This window comes from Antechinus flavipes, chromosome 3, assembly GCF_016432865.1.
Source record: "Antechinus flavipes isolate AdamAnt ecotype Samford, QLD, Australia chromosome 3, AdamAnt_v2, whole genome shotgun sequence".
In the NCBI taxonomy this organism is placed as follows: Eukaryota; Metazoa; Chordata; class Mammalia; order Dasyuromorphia; family Dasyuridae; genus Antechinus; species Antechinus flavipes.
In genome coordinates, this window is record NC_067400.1 from 427,534,680 (window position 1) to 427,560,343 (window position 25,664).

Sequence of the window (25,664 nt, forward strand, 5' to 3'; positions counted from 1 at the left end):
TTTTGCATTACACAATGCATTACTATTGATGAGGATGAACTGAGTGTAAACTCACTGCTCAGGTTGGGATAAAAAAAATGAACAGAGATGGTTCCCAGTTCCTTTTATTCTGATTGTGACCAGTAGATGGAGCTACTTGTTAGGTAGCTACTCGCCTCTTTCTATTCTTTCTTTCTTCCTTTTTTTTTTTTTTTTCCCCGAAGCCGTTTTCTGATATATGTTGGGTACCATAGAGTGAGACTCAGAACAGGAAGCGGAGGCAGAAGCAGAGAGGATTCTGGAAAGGTCTCTTTGTTTTCTTGTCCACAGAGAATGCAGAAAATTGTAATTAATTTGTAAACCTCTGTGGCTAAACATCTCAACAGCTGCCTTTGAAGGCGTATCATCCTCTAATCTTTTTGGATGCGGGGCTTTGTGCTGAGATTTGTAATTCTCTTTTTATCAGGTAAGCTGAATAACATTTAATCATATGCATCATAGGCTCTAACAGAATGGTCATTTTATTATTTAAAAATCACCTCCGTGCTTGTTTTTGTCGAGTTCATGTTGATTTAAATGTAGAGTCGTTGTATTCAGTGAAATGCTCTATTGTTTTATATCTTCTAAAGGAAAACTAGCTTCTGCCTATAAATTGTGAATTATCATAGAGACTAGGTGGTATTAGTGGTCTGTTTTTTCAGGCACTTAGGGGCTGGAGGTTCTATGTCATTCAATGACTATTTCTCTGGAAATTTTGAGGTTTCCTGATGAAGCTCATGTTTATATTAAATTTATTATTAAATTAAAAAAATTTAAACTGCAACCTAAAAATGACAATTTTTTTTTTTCTAATGAGACTGGAAGTATCATTGTCGTGGCTTAGCTTCTCTTTTACAGCCTAATATAGGCCATGCTTATACAGACTGCTCAGACTAGCAAGATTATACTGATATATTTGTCTACTTAAAAACACACCTTCAATTTTCTATTAAATAATATGGTTATAAAAGATATGAGACAATTTATTGATCAAAGAGAGGTCTGATTTTTTGAGAATATGATGATTATTATATAGTCTAAAATCAAAATACTATTTTGGTGCTGCTCAAAAACATTTTTAATATCTATTTGCTGAAATATAGCTAGTTAATTGTATTTTTCTTCATATTTTTTATGCTAGATTATTAAATAATATTCATCAATATTAATTATAATGATCACCAAAGGCCATTACTTGAGCCAGAAAACAATGTCATTTCTCTATAGGTATTGATAGTTTCTTTAACATACATCAATATTAGAAATCTGAAATTGTTTAATATGTTGCTAGAAACAATAGTTATCTTATATAAAGATTATTTTTAAAGGACCTTAATAAAAATGAAAGAAGAGGTTTAAGAATTACGAAACTGTCCATTGTTTGTACAACAGGTGGTGTAATGTAGCTTGTGAGGACAAGGATATAAACAAGAAAGTGTGGGTAAAATTTTGAATAGAAACATTTAAACACATTTGCCTTAATTAGGGTATCACTTTAAGTGATTTTTGGCATAGGCTTTCAGTAGAGTTTGGCAGAAAGAATGTTGTAAAAGAAAGGACTTCTGGGGTCTGCCTAATTGCAAGGTTTTTTTTTTTTCTTTTTTAGTGTTATTGGAAAAAAAAATTGATATCTAAAAGTTAGTGTTTTTGAGTATAGTCTTTAAATAGCCATATATTAAAAAAAAACTAGTTTTCCGAAAATGACTGTCTTAGATGAAAGCTAGACATCTTAAATAATCTTTACTTTAGTATGTGAAGAAAACTGATTTTTTGAAAGAGGGTTTCATGTATATTTTGAGAATGTAGTATTAATTGGCCTATATATACTATGTGAAAAGCCTATTTCTCTACAGGTGATTGACTATGAGTAACTCTGTCCTTTGCAAATACTAGTTCTTATGTTGGCCGAGTTAGTTTACATTCATGAATGGATGCCTGTGTTTGGACATTAAACATCAACAATTTTCCCCAAGCTGGTATATTTGTTGTTAACAGCTAGTATTTGGTCTGCAGGTGCCACTGGTGTACTTTACAATTCTTGAAAAGTTGTCTGTAAATCATATAGATACCAATCAAATTACACTTTAAATGAATGATTGGGATGTTCTATTTAAAAGAGTTCTACAGTTAATCTTTTTGTGAAATGATGACTCACTTCCTAATTTGCAGCTTTGTGGAAAGAGTACTGACCTAGGAGCCTACAGGCCAGGGGTCTAGTGAGAATTCCATGACTTTCTATATGACTTGAGGCAGGCAGTAAATGTCTATTTAACTCAGTTTTCAAATCTTTAAAATGTGAGAGTTGCTCTAGATGATTCTTAAGGTTCTTTTCCCCTCCAAAAACCTATGATCCTATGAAATTTGGTTTTTTCACAGAAGAATTTTGTTGGGAGGAAAAAAGGCACACCCACATTCTAGTTGTTTACATTAATATAATAACCTTTAGGTCATCAAGAAGTTTCTATACATTATTTAATTCTTGAAACAACTTGAAACTTGAGGTTTTGATTCCGAGTCCAAGGTTCTTTTTATCTATTATTCATTGCTATATTCATCTCAGGGCCTTCAGGTACAGCCTCCAAGTAAAAGAGTGGGTATTTCCCAACCCACAAACACTAAAATTGTCTCCCAAATTGAGATAGAACCCTTGCTGAAGTACGAAAAATGACTTACATTTACATTGTGTTATAATTAAGAAATGTGATCACATAACGTTGTCTCATTTGGTGTTCACAAAAACCCAATGGAGTAGGGAATAAGGAATAAGTTTCTTATGTGCCAGACATCATGCTAAGGACTTTACAATTATTACCTCATTTGGTGTTTACACAACTACCCCGGGAAGTAAGTACTACTATTATGTCCCCATTTTATAGCTGAGGAACTGTGGAAAATAAAGTTTCAGGGACTTGTTCAGGATCACACAGCTAATAGTATCTGTGGCCAGATTTGAACTCATCTTCTGATTTCAGGCCCAATAGTACCTCTACTGTACCAACTAACTGCTTAAATAGTACAGATATAACTATTCTCATTTCACATATAAGGGACTTGAAGTTCAGAAGAACAAAATGACTTGCCCAAGATGCCATGGTTAGCAAGCAGCAGAGTTTGCATTTGACATCATAACCTGTACTTCTAAGCCAGATTCTACTATTATTTATGAGACTCTATGGATAAAGACAGAAACTCTGGTGATTTCCTGAACATAAATAAGGATACAGGGTCCCTTGAATCTGAGATATTGACTAGGAACTTGCTATTCTATCCTCACAAACAATGTGAATCAACTAGCTGGGTGGAGCACCTCTAGGTTGCTCCTTTTTTCCATCAAAAAGATATACTTGAAAATCTTTAAAATATACACAATAATCATATTTTTCACTGGGATCAGACTTAGATACCCAGCTATTCCTTATGATTCACAAAACTGAAAAGCCAATTTTAAAACTAGATAATTTCTTTCCTTTTAAATCCTCCATATTCAGGATCATCAGAAGGAGAGCTAATAACCAAAAAGAAAAAGAACAGGGAAGGAAATTGTTTGCAAATTGAAATAGCATTTCTGAGGCAGTATGGTATATTTGGGAGGGGGAAAGGCCAGACTTAGACCCAAAGGACCTAAATTTGATTCTGGGCTCCTCCATTTACAACTTATGGCAAATTATTTAATTTCTGGGCCCTCTTGTCTTTATCTGGAAAATCAGAGACTAGATGATTTCAAGGTCTTTTTCAGCTCTAATCTCTGATCTTATACCATTTTCTTCTTGAGGGTCAGAGTTCAGTTACTAATGGGATGGCTATCTTATCAGCTGCTGGCATTTAACTGCTTTGAGAATTAAAATTTAATGACCTTTGGGTAAGTCTGGCTTTCTAACACTTTTCTTTTCAGCAATCCTTAGACTAGTTGTCAATCAACTACTTGCTTTATTTTCATGAATTCTTGACAAATCTTAGGTAACTGGGGAATTGGAAGACTGGAAAATTTGAGGAGAAACCTATATTACCTTGGAGGGCTTAACAAATAAGATAGTAATTTCTATGGAATGATTAGTGTATTCCCTAACTTTTAGAAGACTTCTAGGCCTGTAATCATGGATTTTAGGATTTAATTTAACTGAAATCAATCTTTTCAAAGTTAAATATATACAGGGGGAAATTTTCTTATGGATATACACAGTCATGTATATAAATACATATTAATTTCAAGCAACATTTTATGTTTCCACTATAGTGATCACGGTTCTAATGCTTTCCCTCTACTGATCAACCATGAATTGAAGCAGTTCCATTTAACAAGTATTTATTGAATATTTACTGGGTTGGTGGTACTGGGCTTCCCATTTAAAAATACAAAGGAAAAATGGAAAAGTGTCCCTATCCTCAATTCATAAATCCATTTTGCTCTTATCTTATAGAAAAATAGAACATTTCATTCCACTTAATATTTGGAATAGGTTAATAGTTGATTTCAACTAGTTGTATTAAGCACACCCTCCTCTCAGATGCACAGGCCCACCCATAATGCTCTTGTTAAGCCAATGTGCTATTTTGTTTTAGGCGCTTCTCTTAGATTTTTACCTTTTATCACAACCAACTTGAAAGTCCATGTATATTTACAGCACAGAGACTTAGCTCTCAGGTCTTTAAAGAAAGTTTTTCATATTTTGAAACTTAGGAAAAGATATGCCAAAAAGTTTTTCACTCTTTTTCCCTTGATTAGAGATCCATATCTACATCTTAATGCTCTTTTACACCTCAGGTTCTTACATTGGAGTTAATAAACTATTTTGAAAAATATTTTGATAACTGCATTTCAAAATAATTGATTTCCTTTATAGACCTGTGCATTTTATTTTGTGCATTTAAAAAAAATTGTGAAAAGGGATTCATAGGTTTCAACAGACTACTAAAACTGTCTATGACACAAAAGAGGGTTAAGAACTTTTGCTTTCTATTGTTTCTCATTCTCTGATAAACCCATCATTTTGCTGTTCTCTCTCACATACTGAAGTATTACCTAATTAAAAATCCTATTCAAATGCCTCAAAATGGGATGGAGAGCCAGATATGGTAGAATACAGTTGTAATCCTTACAGCCAAGGAAGATGAAGCTAGCTTATTACTTCAGTTCAGGAGGTCTTAGCTGCAGTGGGGCCAAAGCTAATTGGATATCTATATTTTTGGAATCAGTATGGTGAGCCTTAGGAATGGAGGGCCATTGGGTTGCTTAAGGAGGAGTAAACTAGCCCAGGCTTGAAAAATGAAGCAGATTAAATCTTCCATGCCAATCAGTATTTGGATCTGACATGTATGTGGCTGCTGTTTTTCCAGCCTGCATGACATAGGGAGGCCTCGTCTCAAAAACAAAACAAACAAACCAAAACAAGTATATAACTCTGGGTACATGAAGATTATGCCAGTGAAAAACAAACTCTTACTGATTTTGCCAGTATGTAATGATTTAAGATATGGGCCATTTAAGAAAATGGAGCATCTATTTCTATAATTTAAAGACCCAATAGAAATAATTACAAAGAGGTTTATCATCAATATATTAGACATGGATTGGTGAATTTTGGACTCCAGAAGCACACGAAAACTGTTTATCAAATTGTAGAAGAGTTGTGATATGTTTCAGTGATGGAAATACTCATATTCATGAAATCACAGATCCTTGAAGTAGTAATGTGTTGAAGTTTAAATAACTGATCCATCTGCCAGTTTCAGAACATATTGATACAAAAAGATGAACAGTTAATAGTAAACAAAAAAATCTTTCTTCTCTAGGAAACAAAATTGTTTTTTTTCTTGCCTCTTTCATAGGTACCATGATATAATGTACCATAGTTACAAACTTATACTCTCAAAATATGAGACAAAATAAAATATATCTACAGTAGAAATGCTCATTTCTTAATATTTAGGCAGCCTAATGTCATTAACAGAAGCTTAGTTTTGGCATCATAAATATTTGAGTTAAGACCCATTCTCTAATATATACTATCTATGTGATTATAGGCTAGCCACTTAAGTTTTCAGTTCCTAGGCAACTCTATAAATTGCAGACAAATTGATCTGTGAAGGATTTCTGTCAAATGTTAAGAATTTTAATCTTTCAGTATTCATATTCTTTATTCTTTTTAGGATATCCAGTGACATACATTTTGTCTTTTTCCTCTTTAGGCTTCTGTTCACTAAACCCATCCCTTAATTTTCAATACTTATTTCTCATTAAAGTAATATCACATTTTATGAGCTATTGCTTCATGGTGAGTCCGAAACTGACCAGATGAATATGACCTAGTGTGATGTTCTGTTCTTTAAAATATAATGTGCTTTGGGAGCAGACTTCTTGCGGGGCTTCTGGAGGCAGCCTTCGTTTTAGTTCTGGGTAATAATCACCTCAAATGCAGCCAGCTGTTAAAAGTTCAAATCCTTTATTGTCTCTTTCAAAATAGCCCAGTTAGTTTTATTACAGACCTATCTCTCTCCTTGGTTCCAAGAGCTCCTGTTGCTAGTCCTTTTGTCTCTGCCAGCTTCAGCCTCCAGTTCTCTCTGAATCCTTCATTCTGTCCAACTGAAACCTGGCTTCTCAATGTCCCAAAAGTGTCTAGTTGGCTTGTGAGAGTTCCTTATATATGATCTCTTAAAGGTGTGAACTCAAAGGTTGACTCCTCTTCCAAGAGTGGGATTGTGGGAGCTGTGACTTGTGAATCTCCTCCACTGAACTTGTGAATCTCCTGGATTTGTGAATCTCCTGACTGAATCCTGACTTGGGAATCTCCCTGAGTGCCTATCAATTCCAGTGACGTAGCACCTTGTAAGAATCCTAACAACTTATGACACTTCTGGTCTTAAAGGAGATATGCCCTGACCCGTTCTGTTCTGATTCATTTTGTGAATTTTGGTCTTTTTAGGCTAATACTCAAAGGGTGAAACCTGCTTGGTTAGAGGAGCTTTAGAGATAATCTAATCCAATGTCCTTATTTTTATAGAAGATACAATGACTTACCTAAGATCATACAGGCGATTAAGTAGGAAAGATAGTGTTCAACTCCATGGCTTAATACTCCAAATTCCATATCATTTTGGTTTCTACCCATTAATATTTTTCTTCTATTTAGAGATTCATAACAGCATATTTCAAGATATTAAAGAATTTTTTATGTTTCACTTATGAATGTTTGTGTATCATATGTATTATTTCACATTCATCTGTATTTTCTTTTGATATCTGCATTGTTTCTCTTTGGCCATTGTCTCATTTAAGATGAACATATTGGGTCAAATGATCCCTTCATATCTATGGATTCTATGAAAGTTTTATGATTTCACTTTTTTCCTCTCTTTTTGAGTGTTGCTGATTTCTCTTTCATAAATCAAAACTTTATTCACTTGTTAGTATCTTACATCACATTTCCTGGCTTTATGAAAGCTGCCCTTAATTTTTAAAATCTAGGAAAATATTTTCCTCTTAGCATGCAATATTGTCATGGGTGTATCTATGTGGTTTAAAAATCATTGTTGCCTTTTAAAGTTTCCTTTCATTTATTTTGTATATATTTGGGAATTTTTCTACACTCAATGACAATATCTATTTTCTCATCAGAAATTGCCTTAGATATTTCAGCATGAGAGACCCTTAGTTGTTTTAAACTCATCACATCTCCAAGTGACCTCATTGTGTTTTCTGTAATCTGACCCTTTCTTCTAAACTTCCTTATTTCTGTGGAGGTCACTATCATGCCTTCCAATCATCCAGTTTAGAACTAAAATTTCTAAAATAGAAATAATAATTTAAGGGTTGATTATTGTACTTGCAGATATTTTAGCAGCCTATAAGATACCTTCATATCAAGATAGTAAGAATAATTAATTAAAACAGGAATGTTGCAGGTCAGTTGAACTCTTCTCTTAGTTTGACCTAATTTTCCTTGGCTCATGAAGCAGACTCTGGCTTCATTCTTTCCAGGGTCCCTGACACTTTATAGTTGTGTATATTTTTTTTTCCAAAAAGGATTGCTTGAACAAAGAGTTCTATGTGAGGTACTTGGCCCAGATGTAAAAATTTCTAGCTACAACTAAAGAAAAAAGGAGAGACCAAAGGAGAAAAAAATAAAATAAAATATCAACATCCACACATAAGAACACAGAAAATTTTTCAAGAAGATAAGGAATAAACTTTACTAAAGTCATGAAAATGTATTAAAGTAACACACAAATATAATGAAGAAAATACAATAGCAACAGTGTTGTTTTCTCTCTTCATTGACTGACATAGTTCTTCATTATACTTTTCTTTTAATAATCCATACCCAAGCAATTTTTTTCAGACTATTCATTTCTTTCATTTTTAGTATTACAGACTTGATCCTTGATCTCAATTCATATCTAACAAAAAAAGACATCATAATTTTCCATTCTTAGCAACAATCATTGACTTTAATTTGTAAGATACACCAGAGGCTCCTATACTTGCCTACTCTTATAAATTGATCTCTTGGGATCTGAAGTTTCAAATGATCATGTGAGAGGTTTGTCTGAATGTCACAGGTAAACTATGATCTGGTTAGCCCTACAACTCAAGGAGTAGGGAATAAAATATTTATTTAAGCTTTAGAAATCAAATTAATAGATTCAGTTTTGTTTTTTTTAAACTATATTGTAGCAGCTCTAGGAAGTTAGAGATTTAATATACTTTTGTAAATCAAAGACTTTTTTAAAAGCTAAGATTCATTTTAAATTTTCCTTGTTCGTGGCATTTCTGAAGAACAAATGACTTAATACAATAGCTAAGAAGAATTAATAATTCATTACATTTCTTAAGAGTCATTTCATTGCAAGGTGAATCATGTATTTCTAGGCAAAGCTAGGAAGCACTCTCATTATATTAAGAAAGATGTAAGGGAACAAGCATTTATTAAGTCTACAATGTGCCAGGCATTGTGCTAAGTACTTTTACAAATATTATCTAATTTGATCCTCACAACTACCCTGGGATAGGTAGATATTATTATTATTATCCCTATTTTATTTTGGAGGAAACAGAGGGTAAGTGGCTTGAGAAGGGTCACCCAGCAAGTCTGGGGCAACATTTGAACTAAGATTTTCTTGATTGTTTAATGCTAATGCTGAAAGTTTAATGCTAAGAAAGAGGCAGGTTGGTGGTGCACTGAACAGTGCTGATCCTCAATAAAATACAGCTGCATGTTTTCCTTTGCAGATTATATTATGAAATCTCAATGCATCCTAATATTGGAAGAGGATCTTTCTTTTGGATATTTCCTTTAGTACAGCTAGCATTACTCTTGATCATTAGGATCACCATCATATGGAAAAATCCAAATATATAAGTAGTCTCAGTATTAGATTGTTCATGATGGTCTATTTGCTTTCTATAATAAATTTATTTGTGAAAGTCTTATGTCTCTGGGTATTTTAAAAAATGTTTTAACTTTCATATTTCAAGCATCTATTATTTCACAGAAGCATGGTATATTATTTGGAATTAGAGGACCTGTATCTGCTATGTTGTGCTATGGCACAATCTCTGTAATCTTGAGCACATTACTTGCCTTCTATTGTCCTCAATTTTCTTAATTTTAAATCAAGATGGTAAGAATAGGTGGTCTCTTAAATCCCTTTTAAAATCTAATCACAATACCTCCACAACTTCTTTATGCATAAGGAGATGTTTTTCTTAAATAGTTATGGCTAGAAAAAATTCATTCTTGTTGGCCAACTTTCTGGCAATCAGCACTTCTGAATGTCCTGAAGATCATCCATAAGTGACAAGGATCTAAAGGACCATAACAGAACTTGTGCTCTATTAGCAAAAACCTTTGAGAATTTAAGATTACTTCCACTGCATCCTCAGGCATCAAAGTGGGACTCTAGTGGGAAAAGACTTGAGTAGCCTAGTTAATTTATCTCCTATCTCCTATATCTAATGTTTAATGAAAGTTCACTCTGCTTTGTCTTTATAGTAGTATTAAAGACCCAGAGATGAAAAGATTAGAGGTCATGAGAAGTCATCCAGTCCAAATTTTTTATTTTATATATGAAAAATCTTAGGACCAAGGAAGTTAACTATTCAGTACAGTTTTAAAGGCTATCCTGCTGAGACTCACAGACTATGCCATTGGATGGTACCACCAAGGAATAGGAGGAGAGCAACTTAATACAATGTTAAGACCAGATGTTTGTTGGATATCCATGCTACAAGATCTGAGGTCTCCCAAGCTAGATGAGATATTGTATAAGTAAAAACACCTCTTGATTGACCTCTCCATCATATATGATGGAAAAATGAATTATTTATTTTTATCATATCTTTTTATTGTTGTCCTGAAGATCTACTTTGGCAGAATAATTTTGATTTTTTAAGCAAGTGGACATCAATTGTTTAAGTGATCTATAGAGTTTGCTAAATTTAGAATAATGCTTTCCCAGTGAGATGTTTGGAAGTGCAACTAACAAGGACCTGAAATGACAGGAAAAAATGAAAGAAAAAAGAAAAAGAAAGCTAGTTATTTAAAATGTAGATCAGTCAAAATTAACATAGAATGATTAAAGGGACGGTGACAGATCCTACCATCCTTATCTTAATCACACTTTTTCCTCTGTTATTTTGAGCTAAGGATTCAGCCAACCAAATCCTGGAAAATCCCCATCTAGTATTCCATAATGATACAGATCATTTTACCAATATCTAGTGTGATCTTAAGAGCAATACATGATTTTTCAATGTACTTTTATCCTTCATGAAAGCTAGCTATATGCAATCTTCATGTAAAGTCAAGTCACTTCAACTTACTTTCCTAGTTCTTATCAGAATTTCTGTGCAGAAAAACAAATTGACATTCTTCAAGCCTTAATGTAGTCAAGAGCTAAAATGTGTGTGTGTGTGTGTGTGTGTGTGTGTGTGTGTGTGTGTGTGTGACAGATTTTCTGGATTCTGAATCTATCGCTTTTTTTTTTTTAACTTTCTCCTCTGTACTACTGCCTTTTGGGAACCAGTTTTCTCTTGCTTTACTTGGTCAGAAATATAGAATAAAGGAAGCAACTATCAATCATCCTAACTAAAATGATCAGGTAAGAGGTTGAGAGATGATGGTGGGGGAAGATTTGTGTGTGTGTGTGTGTGTGTGTTTGTGTGAGAGAGAGAGAGAGAAGAAGAAGAAGAAGAAGAAGAAGAGAAGAAGAAGAAGAGAGAGAGAGAGAGAAAGAGAGAGAAGAAGAAGAAGAAGAAGAGAGAGAGAAAGAGAGAGAAGAAGAAGAAGAAGAAGAAGAAAAAGAAGAAGAAGAAGAAGAAGAAGAAGAAGAAGAAGAAGAAGAAGAAGAAGAAGAGAGAGAGAGAGAGAGAGAGAGAGAGAGAGGAGAGAGAGAGAGAGAGGAGAGAGAAGGAGAGAGAGAGAGAGAGAGAGAGAGAGAGAGAGAGAGAGAGAGAGAAGGAGAGAGAGAGAGAGAAATTTTCTGAATTCTGAATCTACAACATTTTTTTTTAGTTTTTTCTCTCTACAACTGCCTTTTTTGTGACTAGTTTTCTGCTGGCTTTACTCAGAAATATAGAACAGAGGAAGTGATTATCAATCACCATAACCAAAATGATCATTTCAGAGGTTCAGAGGTGGGGGGGAAGAAGGAGGAGTGGGTTTGAAATTCTTGTCTAGAGAAAAAGTCTAAATTACTTACATTTTTCATTTACCTGTGGTAGTCTGCTCACTCTTTCTTTAGTTCCAGAATAAAAGGAAGCTGAAAGGCATTTCTTCCTTTACCTGCTGAGAGCTTAAGCTTCAGTGTTTTCCCTGCTGCAGTTTGATGGCATCACTAACACCTAAATCAGGACAGTGAAACAGCTCCTTGCTCTATTTTGGGGTTAATGATGTTCTTAGCTGTTGCTGGAAAAACACAGACCCCACTTAGGTCCTTGACTTAGTCCTGAGAGAAATATTTTCCCATATTATCTTAAACATATATTCTATTTTTTGGTGGTTTTTGTCTTTTGTTTGAGGAAGTGGACTGAAATTCAGACAAAGTTTTTATTTAAGTACATCATCAAAAATATTTTATTGTTGTTGGTAGAGATTGTCTCAAATTTGAAAATTGCTGATATTGCAATTTATTTCATTATGAATTTAGAGCTAGAAGGAATAACTACAACTTAACTATTCAAGGCAGATGGTTCACTATCTTTAATTAAAGATTCTCAGGGAACAAACCACAGTTTACCTTGGTAGTATAATTATTTAATTACCTTTGCTGTCAGAGAGTTCTTATTTATGTCTCTTTTAAACCTTTTACTATAATATAGGGCATTTCCTCTTGTTCTAATCTGGCTGGCTGTTATATTTATATATACATACAATACTTTATACACTTGGGACAATGGTTTAACCTGGGACTCTTGTACATAATAAAAGGTATCCAAATAGGAATGGAGGAATGGTTTCTGCTTCATCCTTTGTCTGAACAGTGACAGATAACCTCAGACAGATCTAATTCCTTCTAAGATTTCTAGAAGAACATCACTAGGGGATATGTTCAGGGGATAAGAATCCTTTAGTTTGGAAAGTTTGTGGCAATGTGCAACATTCACTTAAAGAGGATCTCTAGATCCACACAGATCAGCCTATGTCTTAGTGATGTGGTCTACTTAGAACTGGTAGGGTCATATCAGTGCTTGGAGACAGTTCAAAAAATGACCTTAAAGTCTTTTTTTAATAAATAAAAGCCAAACCTTTGCTTCCTTAAGAAAATGAAATTGACACCAGAATTCATCTATGTAAATTATATTAGCTTTGAGATATTCAAGGTAATTTTATTATGATAAATAACAAAATTCTTTTAAAATCTCAAATTGAAAGAATAATAAACATTTAACACTATATTTATAAAACTGGAACCTATCATTTGATTACAGTTAGTAAACAGGCCAAGTCTATCTGAAGGAACTAACTTAGGAATCAATATTTAAGTGATTTTTGTGAGAAATGCTTAAGAGGACTCTTAAATTCAGCTAACAATGCTGATACTATAGTGAAATAGTTCCCCAAAGCTGGTCACTGAAGAGGATATATGTTTTCCCATTGACTATAAGTCAAAAACTCTCATACATGTATATATGTTGTATGTACATATATATGTATTTATGAAACACAATCCTGCTTCCCTCAAGAAACAGTATATTAGTTTTCATTTTTAGGTGAATGTTGTCTAAAAAAATCAGCTAAGTGTACATATTAAGTAGCTAACAGAGCTCTGTTAGCTCTGTAGCAATGCTCTTCCCTAGACACATACACATATATATATAGAATACATATTAGGTACTATTTTAGATCAATAGTTTCTTTCCTTAAGAACCCAATATTTCAAAGGCAAAACAAGAGGATAGCTAATAAACATAATTTCTGATAGAAATACTTTAAGTAATTATACCCAGACCCTTAAAGTAATTATACCCAGACCCTTAATTAGCAAATACCAGATTGAAATATAGCTGTCTTTTTTTTTTGAATTAGACAGTAGTATTTTTGTGCTATATCACCAATAAAAAGAATATTAGGGCTCACATATATACATATATATGTTACATCATTAATCAATATCAATGTACATATGTTACAATTTTATAAAATATGTCTAATGTATAGACATATAAATTATTGGCTTGCAAATATGCTATAATATGACTATATAAATATGACTTACAGCTTAGTATAGTAAATAGAGAGCTAGCTTTATAGTTAGGAAGACCCAGGTACAAGTTTCAGTTTTGAGATATATTTGCTGTGTGACTTGGCTAGTCACTTAAACTCTCAGTGCCCTAAAGTAACTTTAAGTCTACAAGTTCCAGAAAACTTGTGAACTTATATTTGCAGGGAGAAATTCCTTCCTGATGACCTTTTTACATCAATGAAATCACAGGTATAAACTGTTCACACAGGGCTATCACCCTATTGCCTTTACTTATCATCTCTTGTCTGTGTTGGTGTGATATATCCAAGATGTTTATGCCTCAAAATGTGTATGCATTGTAGAGAGAATTTTTGATCTCACATCAACCTTTTCAGACAAACCTGTGTGAACAATAATCACTGATGTATTAAGGGTCACAGAAAGGATCAAACACAATCTCATATATCTGCTTCTTTCCCTTGTCTACTACAAGGTCATGTTGTCAGATTTTACCTGGGTGCTTAATGCTGCTTGGATATCTTTATTTTCATTTATTTTTGATTCCATGGGATATCTATCCTCTATAACACCACATGTTATGTCCAAGCTTGAGAGCCCCAATTCCATTTCCTTCCATTATTACCAGTTCTTCCTCCCAGCCAATTCTTCTAAGCATCAACCTCACCACCAAGATAATTTTCCTTTTTTACTTTAAGGAAATAGAAGCCATCCATTGTGATGAATTATCTTACTTAAACCATACTCTTGAATTTAACTTGTTTTGGCTCCTACAACCCATTCCCTTCTATTCTTCTCTAGTCTGAAGAAAAAGCATTATTCATATTTACCCACAAGGGTATCATAACTATAACTCTGATTTTATTCTTTCCCAAAAACTATGGTATCCCGATGTCCTTTATTGCTTTCCTTCTTGAACTTCAATCACAAAGGAATCTCTCATTTTTAAATCACCTTTAGTTGATTCTGCTCAGTTCATATTTATTAAGTATTTACTATGTGCCAGGTACTTGGTAAATAGTTGGAGGTATATAAAGATAAATAAGGTTAACACTGTAATTTTAGGGAGCTTACTTTCTAGTTGTATAGATAAGATAGGTGCACTTACATAACAACAATATAATAGCTAAACATTTACATGCTACTTTAAGATTTGGAAAGCACTTAAAAAATATCTTATTTGATCCTCACACCAACAATAGATACTATTATTATCCACATTTTAAAAGTGAGAAAGTATTTAAATGAGTTGCTTAGGGTTACATAGATACTTAATATCTGAAGATGAATTTGAATTTAGATCTTTGTGATTCCATTCTATCCAGCATACTATCTACTTTCTCTTTCTCCCTGTCTCTGCCTTTATCTGTGTCTCTGTATGTGTCTCTCTCTCTCCCCACCATTCCAACTATATTGCCATTCCCTTCATTGGTAATTGGTAATTCCCTCAAGTGGTTGTAATTTCCTCAAGTGTTGGTACAAATGATCTATCAATGCCTTCTTATCCTTTTTGATCTTTGACAATGTCATTCTGCAAAGTATTTATCCAATACACTGGAAGTTTTCATTCAAGTCTTGTAACATTTCATAGACATCAATGAAACATTCTGACTCCCAATTTGTTTTTTCTCAGATTTACTATTCAATCAGTCTGTCCCCCTTTCCCAATATATATGTTCTAAACTCAAAAAATTATGTGTAATATATAGAAACTATTCATTATAGCTCTCACCCTGTACCTCTTCATTTCGCTTTGAGCCACTTAAAACATTGCTTCTTCAGAGACTGTGATGTTGCATAAATAACATCCATAAAATATTCTTGGGAGAATGCTAGGGTTAAAAGCAAGGGTTATTGAGTCAGGGAGCAGCTTGGTATTATTAAAAGCATTGTGCAATTTGTCAGATGTAACCCAGACTACTCTCTTCTTCCTTTTCCACTGGGACCTAGATAATTTTCCCTCTTTAGTGACAAGAAGATATATGTATTAACAGACCAATTCAATGTATTTGCCCTTTGAAATGCTTATCATAATCTGGGAATTCTATATTCTTTTGATTTTTCCTGTATGAATGACCAGGCCAGTTTCTTTTGGATGGTTGTGAAAGTGTCCTATTGTTTTGTGGGATTTGATATAATTAATATGTGATATAATATCTCCCACAGACAGGAGCACTTGGGGGACTTCACTGTCTAAAATGGAATCTCTTGCATTTGACCCCTACATAGTACATTCTCCACAATAATGACAAATGCTTTTAGTGAGCATATTGTCCCTCTTTTTGTTTGATAATGATTATTAGATCTCAATTATTAGGAAATTGTTGGAAGAATTTCTCTTCAATGGAATCTTGTTATGGGCCAATTCCCTGAGATAAAAAAAAAATTGTTAAGACTGATGCAGGACTTCAGAATCTGCAGGAATCACTGGATTTCCTGAGATGATGAAAAATTGTTGATGAGACTATTGCAGGATTTCAAAACTTGCAGGAATCATTAGATTCCCTACACACATGAAGTAATGGACAATATATTGGTTTTGGACTATTTCTAGGACTTATGGACATGTATAATTCCTCATGTTGATTCATGTTATTTGTCACATCACTACTAGCCTGTGTTACTATGTGCTTAAAAAATGTGTGTAATTATGTGTAATACCTCCCATGTTGATGGATTTATTATGTATACCTGTTTCAAGTGAGACCCTTCAGAAACCCACTTATCTGATTTAGTTCCCCATTTACTTTGGTGTTTTCATCTTCCTTCCTGAGATGACAGGGATCACTTCCTTTTTTGAGTTCTCACCTCCTTGGGAAGTCAGGGAGAGTGACCACTCTATGTTCTAAAACAAAAAAAGCAGGACATATTATAGGCCAGAACTCTGAACTTGAAACAAGGATGCTTATAAGGTACTAAGTAGAATTGAAGAGACAATGGTTATCTAGTTTAGCATGGTTCAATATGATTTAATCCTATAACAAATAATGATTTCCTAGTGATATACTCAGTAGAGAGCATATAAGCTAGGAGCCTCAGCTAGGCTGATTGAAAGATTCAGAAAGGCAGAGAAGACAAAGGACTGGAGGCAGGAGCTTAAGCTCTCAGAACCAAGAAATTCAATTTGATCTTCAATCTTCCTGGTGGCTGGCCTGGCCTCCTGCACTTCCCCCACTAAGACCAAGGCCAGACTGAAAGGTTTTCCAGAAAGCTGCCCAGCATCAGGCAAGGAAACAATAAAGACTTTTGGACTTTAACACGTGGCTGTCCTTGTGGTGATTACTGAACTGAAACGAAAGCTGCTCCCAGAGACTCCGAGAAAACCAAACCAAGAAAAAAGCATTCCAGAACCTGTCAAGTGATAGTTATTATCTTAGCCTATTCTTGGGTAACATGCCAAGGAAAGAAAGTAGAGCTATGCACTGTTTTACTGAATTAAATACATTTTTAGTCTCAACAAACAATGGTCATCGTGGGATATTTTATTTTCTCCCCCTACCAGTCATTGTCATGTCTGTGGTCTACTAGAGAAAACCATGAAAAAACCAAAGATAACCTATTCCTTTCTCATATTTTCATCAAGATTATTCTTGATATGTATACAGATTATGTTTATAATCTATAGAAATGAGAAGTTGGCATGTTAGTAGGGAACAAGAATTTATTAAGTTCTTGCTATGTGCTAGGCATCGTACCTAGCACTGTACAAATGTTATTTCATTTTATCATCATAATAATCCTGGGAGGGACAGGCAGTGGTTTAATGACTTGTCCAGGGTCACTCCATCCAATGTCTGTGGTCAGATATTAACTCAAGCCTTTCTGACTCCAGACCCAGTGTTCTATTCTCCAGTTTCTCAAATGCTTTTTTTGTTGTTGTTGTTGATCCTGTATTGGGTCTTGTAACTGAATGCAGGGGTTGTGAAATTTTAATTTATTATCAGCAAGTGTTTGATTTGTATACTTTTTTTATATATCTATATACTCAGGATCATATAAAAATTTCTCAGGTGAAAAGGAATCAGAAGCAGAAAAGTTTAAGAAGCTCTGCTTTTTCTAAAGGGCCACCTATAGTAGTTACTATTTGTCTACTGGCTGCCTTTTTAGTAATCATACTGTCCTGAGATTTTTAACCTTAATTCTACCTACTGATTTCCTTGGTTACCTTTAAGTCTCAACTAAAATTCCATCTCTTATAGGCAGTCTTTCCTAACTGCTCTTAATTCTAGTATCTTCTCTCTGTTAATTATTTTCTAGTATGCTTTGTAAATGTTTGTTTACAAATTGTCTCCCTCATTAGACTGTAAGCTCCTTGAGTGTAGAAGGCCAGAACTCTGAAAAGGTATACTTAAATACTACTGAGAAGTCAGGGAGGGTGTGATCACTCCCTTTTTGGTGTTTTCATTTCCCTTCCTGAGAAGTCAAGGAGGGCATAATCACCTCCTTTTTGGTGTTTTCACCTCCCTTCCTGAGAAATCAGGCAGGGCATGATCACTTGTGTCCTAAAACAAAAGAAAGTGGGAGTTGTAGAGGGCCGGAACTCTGAAAAGGTATACTTAAGACTCAGTATGATTGATGAGATAATGATTCTCTAGCTAAGTCCATATTTAGTATGATACTTAATGTGATGTAATGATGTAACACTCTATAGCTGGCACATGCTCAGTATGGTGTAGTGACATAAATCAAACTGAAATATTTAAGGGCTGAGGGAGGGACACAGAGGCTCTTGGCCACAGCTCTCAGCCACAGCCACAAGAGAAAACACCAGATTCCAGACTCCATCTTTGACCAGCCACATGGCCCTCTTGCCTCCTTTACTCTCTTAAAACCAAGGACTCAGACTAATTCCAAGGTCCTCTAGACAGTTAGGTTGGACTTTATACTTGAGGGCAGCAATTTTGTCTTTTCAGTGCCTGGAAAGTAATAGTAGGTGCTTAATAAATGTTTATGGTTTGATAGAGTCATAATCCTTAAAATTGCTTATCTTTCCTTCTGTGAGATATTTTGAACATTAATCCTTCAATATCTTCAAATTTGTGTTACTTCCAGCATGGATTCTTCTGGTATTCCTGATTTTTCTTTTTTGTGTCATTTCCACTTTTTCAGTTATCACATTGGATACTATATTAAGGTTTTTCTTATTGTCACTAATCCTGAGAATGGATCACTAGAAATATTTTGGATAACAAAATTTCATTTCCCAATCATTATTTACCATCCACTTTCATTTATAAATATTTTGGGGATGAATCTAATCTACTTAAGGTACTGGGAATGAAGTACTTGGGTTTTCATTGTCTTGATGGCTTTCTATTGGTCAAACTTCTTTAAGATAATCATTTTCACTGTCAATGTCTTTGCTTTTAATAGATTTCCTATATTTTGGAGGAAATGACTTTTTTGAATGTTAATTTGGAATTTTATTTTTATATTTATCCTTCTGCTAATTTTCTATTGATTTTTGACTAATGTCACTGGTTAATGATTTGCCTGTTCTCGATTATTCAGATATCACTTCTACATAAGTAATTAATTGTTTCTTGTCCACCAAGATTTAGTCCATGTCTTGTTTTGGGGTGCTTTTGTTTGGTGCCAGCTATGCCCTTGCTGTAACTTTCTAATTTCTCATTACTCTGAAAGCAGAAGCTTTAGATTTATCTATTATTTCCTATTTTTCCTTTGTGATGGAAATCATATAACTGAGTTCAGTTCTTCCTGCAGGGACTTATTTCTGCTATTACTTCCTAAGAATTCTACTTGAGCCCTGAATTAAAGATACTCGGATCTTTTATTTTAAGGCACCACTCACAAAATGTTGTTCACAAATCATCTGAATTTCTTTTAAGATAGTGAAAACAAAACTATTTCAGTCATAAAAGCATAGTACCATCAATAAAATATATTGGGGAAAACAAGCATGTATTAAGCAGGTATATTACAGATGTTATTTCATTTTATCCTCACAACCACTCTGGGAAGTAAGTACTGTTATTATAGGGAACTAAAGCAACCAGAAATTAAGTGACTTGTCCAAGTTCATATATCTAGTATCTGAGGCCAGATATGAACTCATCTTCCTAATTCAAGGCCTAGGGTTCTATCCACTGAGCCACCTAGTTAAGCAAGCCCTTCCAATACCTGTGAAAGTTGCCTTGCTTCTTTAGGCAACAGAATGTTCTGAGTTCTGCTTTTTCTAGCCATGAAATTACTCTAGAGAAGTTATAATCATTAGGATAATCTGTTCATCACCACAGATATCAGTTTGCAGGGTCTGAAAGCTGTGACTGCTATGTGACATAGGAATCTACTCTTATAGAGGAAACACAATTTATCTCAGAGCTGGAGGGATAGAGATTATGACTAGCAGTTGTTCAGAAAGCTATTGCTATTCTATCTGGTTGCTATGTGTTTCTCAGAAAGGAAAAATAAACTCATTATCTACACCAAAAGTTGTTGGATAAATATGGCTTATGAAAACTCTAGCCATTTAAGCTGTTGTCACTTTATTTCCTTCTTTCCAGGGTTCATATCTATTTTGGCATCTCTTTTCTCCCAAAAGGGTCACTCACCAATGAGAATGTTTTTCTGATCCCAAAATCTCTGTGTGATATGTAATTTAAACTTTACTCACAAGAAACTTACATCTTTCCCTCCCTTTAAGCATTCTAAGAGTAAAGCAGATCCTTACACTGATTTCATAAGAAGCCACCACCAAAGAATTCATTACCTATGGCTAATTTTCTGTTGATGAATCTCACATTTTATTTGTGTTGTCCTGAGATAATAAATATTGTCTGCTATTATAATAGTAGCTGAAAGTTTTCCAACTTTGGAGTCTGTGCACCTTGGTAGATTTTGTATTTTTAGCATGGACTTAAAAAACCCAAGGTCTTTTCTACCCTACAAGAAGGTATTCAAATAGAGTTTTTGTGATAGATACATAAAAAGCTAGAATACAAAAATACATTAAGTTGAGGATATAGAAGAGGTATAAACTGCCATAAGGCCCATTAAGGAAAATTTTGTCTTGTGTTGCATTTTTCTTTTCTTTTTTTTTTTTTGATATCTTTGATTTTAATAAGTAGAGAGATTCATTTTAATCAAAGTTTGCAGAGTCAGCAATTCCATAGAGAAGGAAAAACAACATGATGTATGAAACAAATGCATGCATTAAAATATGAGCATTCTTATGTCACAGAAGTATAGAGAATAAGAAAGGGAAAAAGTGTGGCTTAAGATGGCACTGATATTTCAAATTATCTTATTTCATTTCTCTGGCAAATTTCTTGAAAGAAAATTCTATACCAACAACCTTAAATTCAGCCTCACAGAGTCCTTTCTTAAGACTTTGCAATCATTATCCCTTCATATCTCCATCAATCTACTGAAACTGCTTTCCAGGTTACTAATAATGTTTTTTGTTGCATTTATTGAACTTTTTAGTCTTTTTGATCCTTGAGCCCAGCAAGATTTGTCAATGAAACCTACCCCATTCTTCTTGAAACTCTTGTTCTCTCTTAGTTTCCATGTAGATTTAGTCTTATCCTATATGCATATATATATGTATATACACACACACACACACACACACACACACACACACACACACACACACATATACAAGTGTATCTATGTACTCTTTACCTTACTTAATGGATACTTGATAGCTTGCTGCTATTATGATGACTACTTAAATTTCTCTGGATTTAATTTCTTATTGAAATTTCAATATTTTATTTCTGCAACCTACATAGCAACTCCCCTCAGAAGCTTTAATGCTACTTCCAATTTAATGTGTTCAGAATAGATTTTATAACCAGAAAGGCAAGGTCATCTAGCAGAAACACTATATCAACTCTGCTACTTACTATCTGAATGACTGTGGGTTTGTAATTTAGGCTTATATGACTTTTGTTTCCTGTTTTCAATGAGGCAATTGGAAAAGATGATTTCCAAGACTGATTCCAGATCTAAATCCCATGATCATTACAAATGGTTGTCCCTTCTACCTTCCCTAATTCTGTCAGTAACCATAATTAATGGTCAACAAACATTGAAAAATGTTATTATAAATCTATTTCTGTCATTCCTTAGAATCTATCAGTCAAAAAATCCTGTCTTTTTTCTTTGCACTGTCTCTGTCATTCCCTTTTTTTGAAATAAAATTTATTCATATATTTTCTTTTTATATTATATTTATAGATTACTTCCACTTCTTTTTTTAAAATGTATTTATTAATTTGGAACAAATACAAAATAGGAAAAAAAGATAGGAAAAAAATTGTCAGCTGAACATGAGAGTAACATAATAAGTAACAATAAATTTCCATGTCCAAAAAAGGATATAGAATAGTAGGACACATTGTATCCAGAACAATCCATCTTTGCTTCCTTTTAGATTTTCTTTTGTTCTCTGCTATACATTTTTCAATTTGTTCTTTTTTTCCCCTCTTTTCTCCCTTCCAACCCCTCCCATCCCAGCAGGTACAGTTAAGCACAGATATATTTATGTGGGTGTGTGTATACACACATATACATACACATATACATATCTACATGTGCATATACACATACTTATACATAGATTCTTCTTATCATACCCATATATACCCATATATATTCATATACATCTTAGGTAAGGTTGTACTACACTTATTTATCCTCTATTTCTCTGAAGGTAGATAACATCATCCTTCTTAAGTCCACGTCTTTACATATTTTTCTAAATTCATCTACTCATTTCCTGTGCCATAGCAATATTCTAACCTCATACTATCTAGCTATTTTGAATAGTGTAAATTAATATTAATATGACTGACATGTAAGGTAGCTTCCTTCTTTTTCTATTTTGAGTGAATCTATTTCAATTTTAACTTTGAAATCAGTTATTTCTACCTCTAATTTTTTCCCTAATAAAGTCTACTTCTGATTATTATTATTATATTTGTGTGGATCTCTTGTTTCTCATTCTTGCCTGCTCTTCTCCTTTTACCTTCTGGCTTGCCTAGGTATTACTTAGCCACCTCCTCCCCTAAGGAACCCATCTTTATCTATTTCTCCCATCTTTCCCTCCCTCTTTTTCCCATTTCCATTAGTTTACACATTTTATCCCATTCCTGTTAATCTATAAATCTTTCTGTACCTGCCTTATCCTATTCTTTCCCCCTCTTATTGTTTTCTTTTTAACCTATTCCTTATGTGAGTAGGATTTTAGAACTACGAGCCCTATTCCCCCATCTAATTCCTTTATGTCAGTTCTTGCCCTTGCATCTCCTTTGTATAACCTAATTATTGTTTTTAACCTTTTCCTACATGATTTTGTTTTTTAGAATCATTTATATTCTGCTCCATTACAATCACTGTTTTTGAACTACCCAGGTATTAATGACTGTCTCAGACATTTATTTCCATGTATAAAACATAAACAGTATATCCTTATTCAGTCCCTTGAAATTAGTCTTTGCTATTCACCTTATATTTCTCTTAACTCTTATGTGAAATTTTCCATTAAGTTCAGGATTTGTTTTTTTTAAAATACTTTTTTTATTTTCAAAATACATGCAAAGATATCAGCATTCACCCTTGCAAAATCTTGTGTTCCAAATTTTTCTCTTTGCCTTTCCCCCAATCCCTACCCTAGACACAGTAATCCATTATATAGTAAGCCTGTGCAAATCTTGTATACATATTTCCACATTTATCATGCTGCACAAGAAAACTCAGATCAAAAAGGAAAAAGTGAGAAAGAAAAAAAAAAGAAGTAAACAACAAAAAAGGTGAAAATACTATATGTTGTGATACACATTCAGTCTCTACAATCCTCTTTTTGGATGCAGATGGCTCTCTCCACCACAAGTCTATTGTAATTGTCCTGAATCACCTCATGGCTGAAGAAAAGTCAAGTCCATCAGATTTGATCAACACATAATGTTATTGCTGTGTATAATGTTCTCCTGGTTCTACTCACTTCACTTAGCATCAGTTCATTTAAGTCTCTCCAGGTCTTTCTGAAATCATCCTGCTGATTGGTTCTTATAGAACAATAATATCCCATAACATTCATATGCCGTGACTTATTCCGCTATTCCCAATTGATGGGGATCCACTCAATTTCCAGTTCCTTGTCACTACAAAAAGGGCTGCTACAAACATTTTTGCACATACGGGTCTTTCCCCCTTTTTAATGATCTCTTTGGGATAAAAATTCAGAGATTTTTATTGTTGTTGTTGTTTTTGTTGTTTTTGGCAACAAAATCCTGAAAGTCTGACAATTTGTTGAATGCCCCCCCCTTTTTTAAATAAGAAGTTGTTAGTATAATCACCTCTAGTCCTGTGTTGGAGGGGACAATGTTGCCTCTGGCCTCAGCTCCTACTTCAGTTCTTCCTTCTGGCCTAGAATCTGAAATTAAGAAGTCTACCCTTCTGTAAATATTCATATTCATTAACTACTCTGCCCCATTGCTTCTTCACTCACCAGATGTATGCTGACTCCCTCTCCCTCTGGCCCCTGTCTATAGCACAGCTGGGTCTGGCTTTGCTTATCAGCAGAGATTCTCTCAATCTTTCTGTTCTCACACAGCACATATCTGACACTGTCTGGAAAGTGAAAGTTCCAGTGGCAAGGGCTGGGGCTGTTCCTCAATCTAAACAATTCCAGGGTTAGCCCCTTTTTATTTCAGTGGAACTAGTGAAGAGGTATTTATATTTTACAAGCTCCAAAACCTCTAATCCCAGTATTTTTCTTGGGATCTTCTCTGGTTATTCCAAGAGGACCTCTGTTCTGCCCTAACTCCTATTTGTTTTTAACTGCTCTGCTTTCCCTGAGGCATGATTTTGTCTTGTTTATGGGGGGTATGGGGAGAAAAATCTGTAGAGCTTGGAATTTTCCGACCTTCTCCACTATCTTCCCTGAATTCTCTCCCTTTACTTCTACTTCTTGATAGTGCTCTTATAACAAATTAAAGCAGTAGAGTAAAATTAATAATACAATAACTTCATTTGAAAATTCATGCTACATTTCATAGCTATAGTACTCCACCTATGTATTTAAACAATAAACAGAAATCTATTCTTTGTGCCTCTTACTTCCACTGAAAAAAAGGGGGGGGAAGAAATTTTTTAAATAAAAATACATAGTCATGAAAAACATGCCAGGACACTATTATTTATACCATCATCTAAATCAATAAATTAACATTTATTAAACACTTATATACATCTACATATGCATATATGGCACCTGAACATGGGGCATAAGAAATACAAGAAACAAAGAAGCAGCAGCACCCAAGAGCTATTCGTGAATAGGATCATCCCAGAGTTCCTTCAGTAACCTGCAGGGAAGGAAAGGGAAAAGAGACCTGGTAAGACTATTTTTTTAGTTGGGATAATTAAATGGGCCAACACAGCAAAGGCCGAGCCAGGAGACTGATGAGAGACTTATAAAAATGCTTGTTCTGACTATAGCCCTCTTCTCCATTTGAAAGTTTGCCTCCATGACATCTCACAAGATTCAACACCTGCTGTAGTGCTGTTTGCACTCCCTAGCATGTGGACTCAGATATTTTAGCATGTGGACTCAGGTAATAGCTAATGCATAAACTTACTGACCATCCTGTGGTGGGGAGGGGGAATAATCACACTCCCATAAAACAAAACGGGGAATTATTAAGGATCATGCCTAGGTGAAGAGGCAGGTCAATTCTCCAAGCACTTCCTCAGCTGTGAATCATAAACTTGAAGGAGCTGCAAAGCAGCCTTCGCAGATGCTCCTTGTAGATTGGGAATGAAATAAATTGGAGGCAAGAGGTAAGAGGAGGGAGGTCAGATAATGCAATTGCCTCTCGGTGGGGAGGTCAGAGAACACAACTGCCTCTGAATCTCCTTGTATCATCATCATCCTCTTATATGAAGAGATCCATTCTACAGCTCCGAGTTAAACCTCC

General features: G+C 34.3%; 1 protein-coding gene across 1 annotated transcript in view; it reads left to right on the forward strand.

The window, feature by feature from the left end:
• The first annotated feature begins 249 nt into the window (after positions 1-249).
• Positions 250-25,664, forward strand: part of LOC127554598 (sodium channel protein type 3 subunit alpha) — a 135,358-nt gene continuing 109,943 nt past the window's right edge. Inside the window, exon 1 of the mRNA XM_051986248.1 lies at positions 250-445. The gene's annotated coding sequence lies outside the window, so the exon portion shown is untranslated. The remainder of the gene's footprint in view (positions 446-25,664) is intronic.